This window comes from Hirundo rustica, chromosome 3 (genome assembly GCF_015227805.2).
Source record: "Hirundo rustica isolate bHirRus1 chromosome 3, bHirRus1.pri.v3, whole genome shotgun sequence".
Taxonomy (NCBI): Eukaryota; Metazoa; Chordata; class Aves; order Passeriformes; family Hirundinidae; genus Hirundo; species Hirundo rustica.
In genome coordinates this window covers 28,525,308-28,538,084 of record NC_053452.1, presented here as the reverse complement: position 1 = coordinate 28,538,084, position 12,777 = coordinate 28,525,308, and positions in this window count along the sequence as shown.

The window sequence follows — 12,777 nt, the reverse complement described above, 5'->3', positions numbered from 1 at the left end:
CCCGCTGCCCGCACACGCATGCACGGCAGCTCCCGGCGCTTCTCCGCCCCGCAAGTTACTTGGGCGCTGCGGGCACCCCCTGCCCCGCGCAAGCAGCCGGGCCGCGTTGATTCTGTGGTGATCCCCCCGCCATCGCCCTGTGCGTACAAAGGAAACTCCGGTAACATCCTCTGGTATTAGCCCCTAAACGTGCCGGTAAGTATGAAAATAACGGGATGCGAAAGGATTTTGTTCCACGCTGAGTTTATTGCCTTTGGGTCTGAACTCAGTAGTGGGAACAGATTTAAGAACACCAACGTGTGTCATTTGAACAGGCAGTTTGCAAGACTGAATCACCAGAGGACAAGACCTAGGAAGAGTAGATACCGCATGAAAAATGAGTGAAATCATGCTCCCACTAGCGTCAGTGGCAAAAGTCCCACTGTTCGGCGGCACTAGGCTGTCACCTTAGCGAGCTGTTTCCAACAATAAATTTCCAAATGATGTGAACTACGTCTACAGTCAGACAGAAACAATTCCCTTTCTTAGTTTACATTTTTTCCATATTTATGGTATAAGCCCTATCCAATAACAACAAAAACAGCACACAACAGTACAAGCCACAAGGAGACCTCTGTATTGTGTAGTTTGTGTTTCTATTTGATCTGACATGCTTCAGGGAGAAAATAAATGCAAATCCCACATTGCACAAAGCTTATCTGAATATTCAATAAAACACATTTTCAAACCAGGACAAAATAGAAAAGTTATTACTTTGCAAGTTTTTCAGCTTAGTCAGTCAAGCTTTTATGCTGTCAGACCTCAGAGGGTGTGCACAGGACATCTAAGAGCGCTCTGATGCAATCTCATCACAATTCATCCAGAGAGCATCAAACCCACGAATAAACAGAAGCTGCCCCAGGAGGTATTTCCTCAGCCCTTGGAAAATACCAGCTATAAAAGAAAGCTGGATTTACCGAGAGGTCAGTCAACTGGCAGCCAGCGCAGGACTCAGCACACAGGTCTCCCAGACGGCAGCTTTTCCTAGTCAGCAGATATGTCCTGCTTGAGCAGCTGTTTCAGGATGGGTTATGGCACCACACCCAGGAAAACTGCTTTAGAGGTTTCTGGGTATCCATGAGGGATGTGAAATCATGCAGATACTCAGTGGCCCAGGTGACATCTGCTTTTCTTTTCCTTGCCAATGTATACATTTAGGAGTACCAACACTCACATTCTTGAGCAACAGCAGCCCAGGCTGCCATCTGCACAATCGATGGGAAGTATACTTCCTCCTCTCTGCCGCTTGCTTAATTGCTAGTGTTGCTTCCCAAATCCTGTAATCATCATTTTGAACTTGCACAATCTCAGCCAAGTGATTCTCATCCAGTCCTCCATCTTGCTCAGACAATGGACAGCCAATTAGTCTGCACTAAATATTTAGAGAAAATTAAGATACAGAACTGGCAAACTGAAACACTCACCTCGACTCTCTCATCACTATTTTGGCTGGTTGTGCAGCCAGGGAATCACATAGCTGCAGGACTGGGACCTCATAAAACCTGAAAGGAGTCCCAGAGTGATATGGCTCTATGGAATCACCCATAGGGATGTAGGACTGTCGGTTTCATCCACAGCATAATTACTTACTTTGTTTGTTTTTCACCCTTTGCAGATGTCCTTTTCCAGCCAGCAGCCACAGCAGTGGGATATGGAAGGTGCAGCTGTAAGGAGAATATACATTCGGAAACTTCCTGGGAATTTGTTTATTGCCTTAAAATCCTCTGGCTTTCAGCAGCTCCTCAAGATTATGTTAGAGTCTGTTCAGAGTCAACTGGCTCAGTGGAAGTTTTCAATTCAGCAGTATTGGCACAACAGATACCTTATCACATCCTTCTTTCACATAGATCAACAATCTGTTCTGCATAATATGCTTCTATTTTTCAGCAGCACAAATATAAAGAGTGTTAAAATAGTTACCTATAACAAATATTCTTTTAAATATCTTTATTAAGGACACTCAATCTAGCCATTTCCCCCCTAACTTCTTTCATAAGGCCATAAAATAAATCAGTGTGAAATGCTAAAAAGAAACTTATAATCTTAGTGATGCTTAAAATGTATTTTTATTCCTCATTGTTTGCTATAAAGTTGATAGAAAATGAGGAAAGAGTTCCATCTAATTTTTCACAAAAGGGACATTTTCTGACTAGCACTAGGTTATGCGCTGAATGGTTAATTTAGTATCACATATGAGTACTAAACAGCCCAGGAATTAAAATTTTGCTTTGTAGAATTTCTGTAAAATTTCTATGTATGTATGAGGTTGAGCACTCATTGGGAGGAAGAAATGGAACTAGATAACCCTAGAAAGAAGGCCTGTTCCAAATAATTCAGTAATGGAGGAACGTGTGTAGACGAGGAGGTCTAACAAATGATGGGAAGCCTATGAGGACACAAGTCTAGTGCAACTCCATAATGACTGTGCAGCTGAACACTTCTTGGAAGTAATTTCAGGGGTATACAGACTTTGCAAGTGGGAACATGGCACAGGACAATGAATTAGGATAAAAAAAATCCTTCATCTGCATTATCAGCAATATGGAAAATAGAAGAGAAAGGAATGGAATCAAGCTTTAGTGCAAGAAGCAAAAGACCTCTTTCATCTATAGAACCAGAGAATTAATCATGTAATCAACATATTTTGAAAAGATAGGTATGTCCATGTCCATTATTAACATATCTGTGAATTTAACCTCGAAATTTACACAATATTGTTTTTTTTTCATCAACTATGCTGCCACTCTGTGTTGTGAGTACACTCCAGCAAGTCTCTGTCCCAATTCCCCCATTCAACTGCGGTGCCTCCCTTTGTCACTGGGTTGTTGCGCATCACGAGCGTGTGGCCATGCATCTCACTACAGAGGTGGACATCTTCCCATGTTGGGTGAAATGACTTCATGGAAATAGCCAATATTTGAGGAAACACCCCTAAAAATGCCAAGCCCTAATCAAAGCTCAAAGCAATATATGAAAAACACCCGAATTAGTCCTACAAAGTCCATTGGAGGATTAATATCTTTTTAGGCATCCCTGTCTGTGGAAGACTGGAGCCATAGCTTATGGTTCTCTAAAAAACCTTCTAGACTTACATGGAACATTAAGTCTTTAGGAAAGTCAGTGAAAAGGGTGATGCCTTCTGAATGCCCTGTTTGCACCATATTGTCTTTCAGACCAATCAATCTCTCATCCTCAAGCAGAGATGTCCCTAAACAGAAGGCTACACCCGAATGAACATAACACAAGCCTGGTTTTCAGTCAGAATAATTTACTGTTTTCATAAGTGGTGAGAACACCACTTTTACAGTTTATGAATCTGATCATTACAGTTTTGCTTTTCTGCCCAAGATTAAGTAATGCCAAGAACGTGTCTGTATCTCAGCTAATACAGAGGAAACAAATCACATTTCTAATGTGCCAGAAAAGGATAGGCAATTCGATAGTTGCAGATCTAGTTCCTTCTGAATGTCAGTTTCCACTCTAATTTCCTCTCAATTTAAAGGGTCACAGCTGCAAGTTTGCCTTCCTCGTGTCTTTCAAGAACACGGTGATATCTCCAAGGAAGAGCAAGCACTATATGAAATCAGAATGACAGGTTGACACATCTGAGGTCATCTGTGGCAGACATCTGCCAGAGCACCCTGGCTCTTTACTGTACCTGTAGTGGCCCCCATCTCCGAATGGGGATGAATGTTGCAAACAGGGGAAATATCAATTGTTCTCTTCAGGGGTCAACCTAGTGAGCTCCCCTGCCTGGAAAGCTCCTGCGCAGCTCTCATCTCGTTCTGTTATGCTGTTGCAGCTTGTGATGCTTTATTAACACTTCCTTTCTTTTTGCATGGATGTAACTGAGATGGGAGTTCTCACAAAGGCAGCATAGTAGCAAAATAGCCAAGGTGAAATAGTAGCACCAGGAGCAAAACTAGAATGCACGGCTGAGAATGAGATACAATGTTTCTAAAATAAATCCGCATTAGCCACTGCAAAGGTCACAGTCACTACTCTCTGCTTTTTTTTTTTTTTTTTTTTTTTTTTTCTTAATAACTCTAGTACGGGAGCTTTAAAAGTGGTCTAACAATACATCAGTGGAAACATTTTCTCTGAAAAATCAGAGAATCTTCTTTGAGAAGAATACCTTTTGAAATCAAGTCAATCCCATGAAAATGTTTTAAGAAAACCATACAAATGTTCTGACAGCTTCAAAGCATTCCCTTTCTTATTTTTCTTGCAGAGTAAAACATTTTCATTTCTAAATTACTATGGTTTCAACTTAAGTTAGCATTGTATTAGCATACAGTGTAATGTAAATGAAATAATTAAACATTTCCATCAGCTTCATTTTTATTGCAGCAATTTTGGGGTTTTTTTAAGGACTGTAAAATTTTCAGATTGCATTGCTAATTAGAACAAAAACAAATCTCAAAAATATTCATAAAAGTGAAATTTTATCCTCTGAACAGCTTATGTCATCCTCATACTCTTGGCAGGGGTAAAAGACATATTAAGAAAAAGAAAAAAGAAACAGCCAACCAAGAAAGGAAACAGAAGTGTCTGGTTCAGATAACTTCTGAGAGGGTACTAAATTTCAAATACGAGAAGTCCACAGTTAATCTTGTATTTTACTCAGGCTGACATAAAATTCCGTTTTCTACACAAGGATTTAAAGCACCAAAGAGAATAAATCTGTTGGAAACTTGGTGAGATTAGGGCACCTGTCTCCCACAGGTTTCTTGGCAAATCTTGCATTTCAAGACAGAGTATTAAAATATAAAATAAATTATGCCAGAGCCCTTTTGGTGCTATTTCATATTCAGTGAAGGAACCTGAGCAGAATTAAATTGCTACTCAGCTACTCAGCACTGGGCTAAGTGTCAAGAAGCAGGAATTCTTTTCCTCAGGCCAAGCTGATAAAAATGCCTTGCAAACCACCAGACATTTTGTTGGAAATAAAACCTGCATCATGGTGGGGCTTTTTTGTCCAGCTAGAGTCACCACCATGCCCAGGCATGGAAGAGAGGACTATGCACCTCTGTAACCTCCTCAGTTTGATGTCACCTCTATGGCTCCATACATCCCCACAGCATCAGAACCTCCCTTTCATGGGTGCTGAGAAATATCCACCTCTGATTCATCCCTGATTCATCCCAACACTCAAGACCGTACAGTCTGGCATGGCTGTTATGTACCACGGTGTACCAAAAGGAGAAGGAGATAAAATCTTAAACCTTGGCTCACTGCCAGAGACCGAAATAGGTACTGTCCCACATGAATGGGACAGGATTTGAGAGAGGAATACTGGCTCCGTCCTGTATTTTGAAACAAAACTAACCCCAAAATATCTGATTCTGGACAGATAAAATTGATTCCTACATGGCATTGGTGAGTTCTCTGGGAGAATTGTGGTGTTGTTCCACTCAAAACAACCCCAAAAAATGTTCTAGGGATGTCAGAGTGCTGACAACTGAGTCTTCGCATTTGATAATATACTCTGGCTCCTTTTAATTTACTAGGATAGATGTCATCATTGCAAGGCATTGCAAGGCCTATGTGTTCCAAATTTCAGTTTTATTGAGCTGCACTAATCCAATGCAAATGATTTCCCTTGATTCTTACCAGTAATTATTATCTATTAATTCTGGTAAATCTGGTAATATTCCCCTTTGTGAAAAAAAACAACTAACCAACCAAAAAATCTTCCAGGTCTAGATAGATTTTCATGGAAAAAATACCTTTTAAATTCCACTTGTTATAAATGAATCTGACCCTAAAACTGACATCTGGATTTTCCCCAAGCTTTGATGAAGCCTGGATTTAAGTTTGAATTTTCATGAAGCTTGGATTTCTTCCAACAGCTTCTCTGAATCTGACAGACAGAAGTCCCTAAATTAGTTAATCTTCTGTACACCAGTGAGATTCAATTGTAAAGCCAAATGGTGATACATCTTGCTTGATTTAAGGATGTTTCACATGTTAAAATAGAGACACATTTTAACCCACAACAATTATCTATGTCCTAGTGAAATAAAATCTAGCATCACATGGAGGTAAGGAATGGTAGTGGATGGGATACTGGGAAATGGAGGTGGATAACGAGAGAAGCAAGTGGGAAGCAGCCAACCGTGCAGTATCCCCACCCCGGCTTTAGGACCCAAATGCACTGGTAGGGAGGGACAGGTCCTTCTTTGGCTGTGCTCTTCAACAACTTGTCACGTAATCTGGCATGTGGAGAAAGCTGGAGGGCATTAAAAACAGACCTGAGAACAGAAATCCAGGCTTGGGGAATCTATGATATGCAGGGGAGCATGGGCTGTAAGCAGCTCACGGTGAAGTATTGGAAACTCCTTAGGTGCTAATAGCTTCTAGAAAGCTAATGGTTTAATAGGGCTGGAAGAGAAGAACATGCTGGAAATTTTCCAAGGCAGGGTTTTGTATATCCTGATGGGAAATGGAGGGGAGGGAGAAGAGACCCATAATTTTCTTCTCAGGTATTTATTGGAATTAAAGTGAAACCATAATTTCTGAGGATTATCTCATTACAGTACTGATATCTTCACATGCCAAAAATTTTAGTGAGTGGTGACAATTTCCTTCAATATAACAATAGAGAGAACAGGGCTTCCAAGTCACATGTTTATTTAATTTCATTAATGCTGCTGCTGCAATAGTAGCTACAAGCTCCTGAAGAACTCATAAGATCCAAAAAAAAAAAAAAAAAAGAAAAAAAAAAAAAAAAAAGTCCTTATTAAAAACATCATTACTTTGCTGACATAGGGTTAAGGCTGCTCACTTGCTTACATAAAGTCAATATGAGCATTATTTAACTTCTGAGAAACTAGGAAATACAGAGGATAATAAGGCTAATAAGGCTAATAATAATAATAATAATAATAATTACCTTTATATACCTGTAATGGAAATAACTCACCTTTTCAGTGAGTGATTTTCAGAGAACACAGTATATAACTCCTATAGCTCAGGCACTCCTTGTCTTTGAAAAGGTGGGCTGTATTCAAAGTGACTCTTCATTTACATGCATGTTCTGACACAGTTTCCTAGAGAAATATCCATGACAATTAAAATTTATCTTTTCCCCCAACTCGCCATTTAGTCACACACGTATTATTAAGCCCATAGAATATTTTTCCTACTTTACTTTGCACTTTTGATCCCACTGACAGGAGTGATGAGCATTGTGGGGCTGAGGCCCCATCTGAAAGTATGGCCTCCTATTTTCACTACTATCATGGTTTACTAAGTTTTCTACCATTTGACACAGCAATAACCAACTCAGCAAATACTGCGAGTTCCCTGTTCCTACTGCCAGCTCCCAGGAGGGAAAAAATAAAGATTGCTTGAATGTTGACCTAAACTCTGTATTTCCTGGCCTCCAAAAGTCTGAATTTTGCTGAAGCTGATATTTTATAAGAGCTCAAACTACTGCCAGGAAATCCTAACTCTGCATTAATTAAGGGGGTTTGTCAGTCAGTAAAAAGAAAAGATGCTTTAAAGACCTGATATTCACTATTTCCTTGATTCTTAAAATATATTTGAGAGAGCATCTTTGCAGTGTGTCAGTCTGTGATTCAGGATGAGAGAAAAAATCCTGAAGGGTTCTGAAGTTTCTAGTAAGGACTAGATGCATTGCTAGATTGGGTTGGTTTTTCTCCTGTGTGGGGGATGGTACTTTGGTTTGAACACTTTTCTGCTGACTGACTCATTTATATCAGGTAAATGGTATTCAGAACCATTTTGCTATTTTATTTATTGCTCTCATGGGTTCTGTTTTAAATGAGAGTCAGAAAGCACTGAGCTAAGGATGAGCTGTTTTCTTTAGCAGGTGTCTACAGAGAAACCAGCTTTTACAAATGTATGAGTAACTGTTTAAAGCCTAAATCACTGCACCAGTTTTCAACTAAGCTCAGCTTCTAACTCTTCAGGAAGAAAAAAAAAAGAAAAAGGATAGTTATCACAAAATTCTTGGTGGATCTCACTGGCACATTTTACAGCTGGGTTTTCAGAAGTATATGAGTGAGGCCTTTGTGAAGTACATGTACACCCTTCAAAACTGATCCAAGCTGTGTATAGATAGAGTGAGGCTGAAGTCTTGACCCAGGACTCCAGATAATCTAATCCTTCAGTTCAAGTTCTGTCAAAACTCAGCCACAAACTCATTGCTGAATTTTTCAGTACTAGAGTTCTGTAAAAGGATGGAAATGCTGTAGCAAAAGAGTCACACTGACAGAAGAGTAAAGAGGAAGGACCAGCGATGTCAGTGGAAACAGAGGATGCACATGTCTCACCCCTTCCATCCTCTGCTCTAAACTTGTATACCACAGCTGTCTCTCAAGGGTAACTGAAACCTTCTTGACCTTCCATTTCCACAACCTGAAAACTCTCCTTCCAGGATGGCTGGAAAATGCTGTGGTGGCAAGTGCAAAGAAAAAATGTTTTAAAGTGAATTCAAGCATTTGAATTTTTCAGAGAATAACCTGAAGAAATATTTTCCATTGGAAAACTGGCATTATTGTGCCAGCTTAAGAATGGTGAAACACCTAAGGAGATGTTCATGAATATTCAGGAATATGCAGGAGCACCCCTGCCACCAAACTCACTGCTCCTTCCACCCATTAAACCATCATCAGAAAGTGGTGGTTGATGCTGGGCAATACCAAGAGCTCAAGAAGATAAAACTGATGTAGACTTTAGCTTATAGTAATAGATTTTGAAAAGAATTCAGCAGTGGCATGAGTCAGCCCAGTTGCATCAGCTCCTGTGATATCTGAATTTGGTCAGTGGATGGATCCAAACAAAGCAAATCTTTCTTTAGAAATAAATTTTACATAGCTTTTGTGCAGTTGATCAGTGCAGGGGAGGAGAAAAGGTGTTCAAGCACAGACAACTCCAACACTCTCCCTGAGGAAGATTTCTGTGGCAACCAGTGATTGAGTGTGACTGAAACCATGTAAAATATTTTCAGAGAGCTGTTTCTTCTCAGGTCAAAACAGGCTTGCTTTTGAATTCACAAATTCCTAAATGAAAATGGCCACCTCCTCACATGTTCCCATGTGTGCCCCCTTCCTTTCCCAGAAATAAGTAATATGATCATCTGTTCACTAGAATGACTGCCAAAATCCTGGAAGTAATGGTTGTAAATATTTTTAATTTCAAGCTGGTTGAGTTGTTCTAGAATTGTCTGTTGGCATCAGACAAATCCCAGTTCCCTTACTCACCATCCAGTTTCACGTTATCCTAAAAGCTAGTAGAAAATTCTCCTTCATGTTTTGAGACATGGAACTGCACTCTTTGAGTTATCCTCTAGCTGGAAAAGATAAAGATCCTGCCTCTTCCTGTGTGTGGGTCTCTAGAATCTGTCTTACTGACCACAAAAAATCCAAAGAGACAGACATTGAGACATAGGCATTTGCAGAAATAACTGCACAGTATAAAGTCATCAGAGAAAAGTAAAACAGGCCACCTTCCCCCCAAGACAGTAACACTGCTGTGCTCATGAACAACGGTTATTTGGAACAACTTGTACTCTGAAATCAGAGATAACATCAGCACCTCAGGTCCTTTCCTGGCAGTAGTGCTGGATGTAGCATAGTTATGTGGAAGCCAGCCTTGTGTGTTTGTACACACTATGGACTGCTATCTCTGTTAATTTACTTCTCTCGCAGCGGATGAGTCCTGTTCACTAGGTCATGCCTTTCTCACACAGCAATCTGCAGTAACCAAAACACCTTCCATCTCCTTTGCATCACCTACACAAACATAGGCTCACCCCCCAGACTGCCCCCAGATTCGGGACGTGATACACCCACCCTTTCCAAAGGGCATGGAAAAAGCAGAAGCAGCTAGGGAGTGCTCATGCTAGTGGCAGATTTTATGCCAGGGCCCTGCCACCCATCTGACTGCCTGCAGGATGCCAGCCTTTGCTCTGTTAGGGTATGCCTAGGAACATTTATTGGGAAGTCGCCTGGATTTTAAAGATCAATAATTAGAGGAGAAAATTTTGTTTAAAAAATGGAGCCATGATACAGAATAGCAACCGGACAAAAGCATTTCCAAACATGATTCAGCCTGAATCTGTGCATTTTTGCAGCACTAGCACAACAAGCACTTTTTGGCAAGAATCATATTTTTCTGCCATATTGTTTTTATTGAGAGGTTTATTTTTCCTCAAAATCCATGCTCTGAGGTCACAATTTCCAAAGTCCTAACTTAGTTGGGTTTCATTAAAAATTTTGTCCTCCTAATTTTGAAAAAGAGGTGGAGAGCTGAACTGTAAAGGTTTAAACACTAGAAAAAATTTTAGCGGGTTTGGGGATGGAAGTTTAGGGCCATATGCTTAGTTTCTGATTGTTGGAGTCAGCAGTGCTATTAGCCTCAGGACCAAAAGGCTTAAAAACATTGAAGGCTTAATGCTCATACAGGAATTTGAGCAGGATATTTCCCTTTATTCTTCCTTCCCCACCCCTATGCTAGTACCAAATTACATGCATTGCTTCAGATTTCCAATGTTTCCCAATCTGGATTAATTTACATTTGGAGAGAGGGTGTGAATTAAACTGTTATGAAAGGCTTAGATGCAGTGCCAACTTGTTACTATGCTCTTTCAAGCATCGAATGCCTTTTCTATTAAGGAAGCTCTCAGAGAATTTCTTGCATCTGGAAACCTTTCCCATTGCAGAGCTTATTTATCAAATGCAAAATATGAAGTATTCAATGAAGGCATTTGTAGTAACACATCTCCTGCTGCAGTTAGAGGCTCTGTCATACTACGGCCTACAGTAAGATACTGCTGTCTTCAAGAAGATTTCATTCTGAGAAAAGCCTAACTCCTTCAGGGATGCAGAATGCAAGGGAAGAGTCAGAAGCTGCCAGCAGAAGAGCAGAGGACAGAGTTGCTACAGCTGACAGTCAGAACTCGCAGCCTTTGGCTTGTCCTGCACCTGACTGTCCAAAGTGAGAAGCTGGGCCTGATAGCACTTCTTAACTCATTACATACCTAGGAGAGAATATGAAGCCTGCCCTTATCTTCTACTCGTCTGTTCCCTTGAATTTTCTCATATGTCAAGTACCTACAGACATCCGATTCCATTTGCTGACAAGGGATGTGATATAAGTTTTGTCCCTAGTTTGCAAACGTCGCACTCATAGCACAGCTGTTAATTATAACACTAAAGCATGGGATGAGGCTGGCCCAAATTTGGGTCTAAAGGATGGTCTCACTCCTGCTGTTATTGATGCTTGTGTCAGAGCTGGGTTAGTCCCTAAGGATTTTGCTAGAAAATTTTGCATTCAGGGTCCGTGTAACGCCTCCCTTGACAGCATTAGCCTCTGCCAATTTTTGTAAGCTCTGTAAAAATTACGCATGGATCACAAATTTCCCACAGATCATGATTTCCATCCTGAAGTGTTATTGGCCAACGCATCCTCAGGCTGCTTTAGTATGTTCATCTACTTGTGATCTTAAGCCTGCCTTAACTTCACACTCACTGTCACCTGGGTAAGCGTCTTCTTCAACTGAGGCAGGAGCGTAGAGCTGAGTGCCTGGTTTCTTTCTGCAGCAGCAGAAGGGATTCAAAGCTTTGAGGGGAATTGTTGGTGAACTTTTTTTCTACTTTGTTCACCCTTTCCAATGAACAGCTACAAGAGCCTTAGAGGTTCTGCATTCCCCCTTTACCAGATTTCTTCAGGGATGTGTGATGGGTTTTTAGGGTAGCTACAGAGTACAGCTCTTCTCCCACATCACCACTGGCTGTCAGAGACAGCCCAAATACTGCCGGCAAGGATTGTAGTCCTTCTTCCCACCACTTCAATAGCTTGCTTACTTTTCTCTCTGATTCTCTGCTGAGTGTGGAGAGAATAATGAATCAGCTTATAACTCATCAAATGCGACCAGTGGTTTTACAGTTGAGATAAATGTGAATTGATATGAACTGAAAAGTAAGGAAATTTCCAGGCAGAAGGTTTTAAACAATCAGAAAACAATTGCTTTAACATGGTGCTTAATGCTGTTGTGACTCATAACCACCAGTTGTAGCAGCAAAAATGGATAAGTGTGCCTTAAAAATATTGGAAAGTTTTGTGAAGGATGATTTCACGCTTGGCTATTAAATGATGATCCAAATGCCATCTCTGACTCAGGAAACTGTTCAACTTTGCCAAAAAGTGCTACAATGTTCTGGGGGAAAAAACACTCTTGTGAGAGAAATGTTCCCTAAGCATTGACCTTAGCCGCTGTTGATGGTAAGCTGTTGTGCTAGCTGAATTCTGGTATGGCATAGTGTTCTTATATTTTTTCTAAAAAAACCTACACTTGGCTAGTGTAGTGAGTTATCTGTGTCATACAGCAGCTGATCTATAAGGCCTTGTACAGTTCTGATGAATTAACTGCTCACAAGAAATGTTGTTTGATATTGCTGGATCCTATGCAATTAAATCTATTCGTGGTTCTAACAATTCAGGGGATTACCCAGTACACAGTCTGTATTCATTCTTCTCTGCCATGGCTCACCAAATAAAAATGGAAACTTGTAAACAATGGGAATGTGTACACACTGTGCTGGCAATGTTTCTGAGTCTGCAATACAGAAGGCAGGCTGCAGAGAGAGAGAGAGAAAACACTGGTGCGCTGCTGCACCTCCTGACGTAACCCACAATGGATCTGGCTGTCCCTGTAGTCGTAAAGCAGTCACTGACAAAAACAAACCCAAATCCCAAACTGCTTTATTC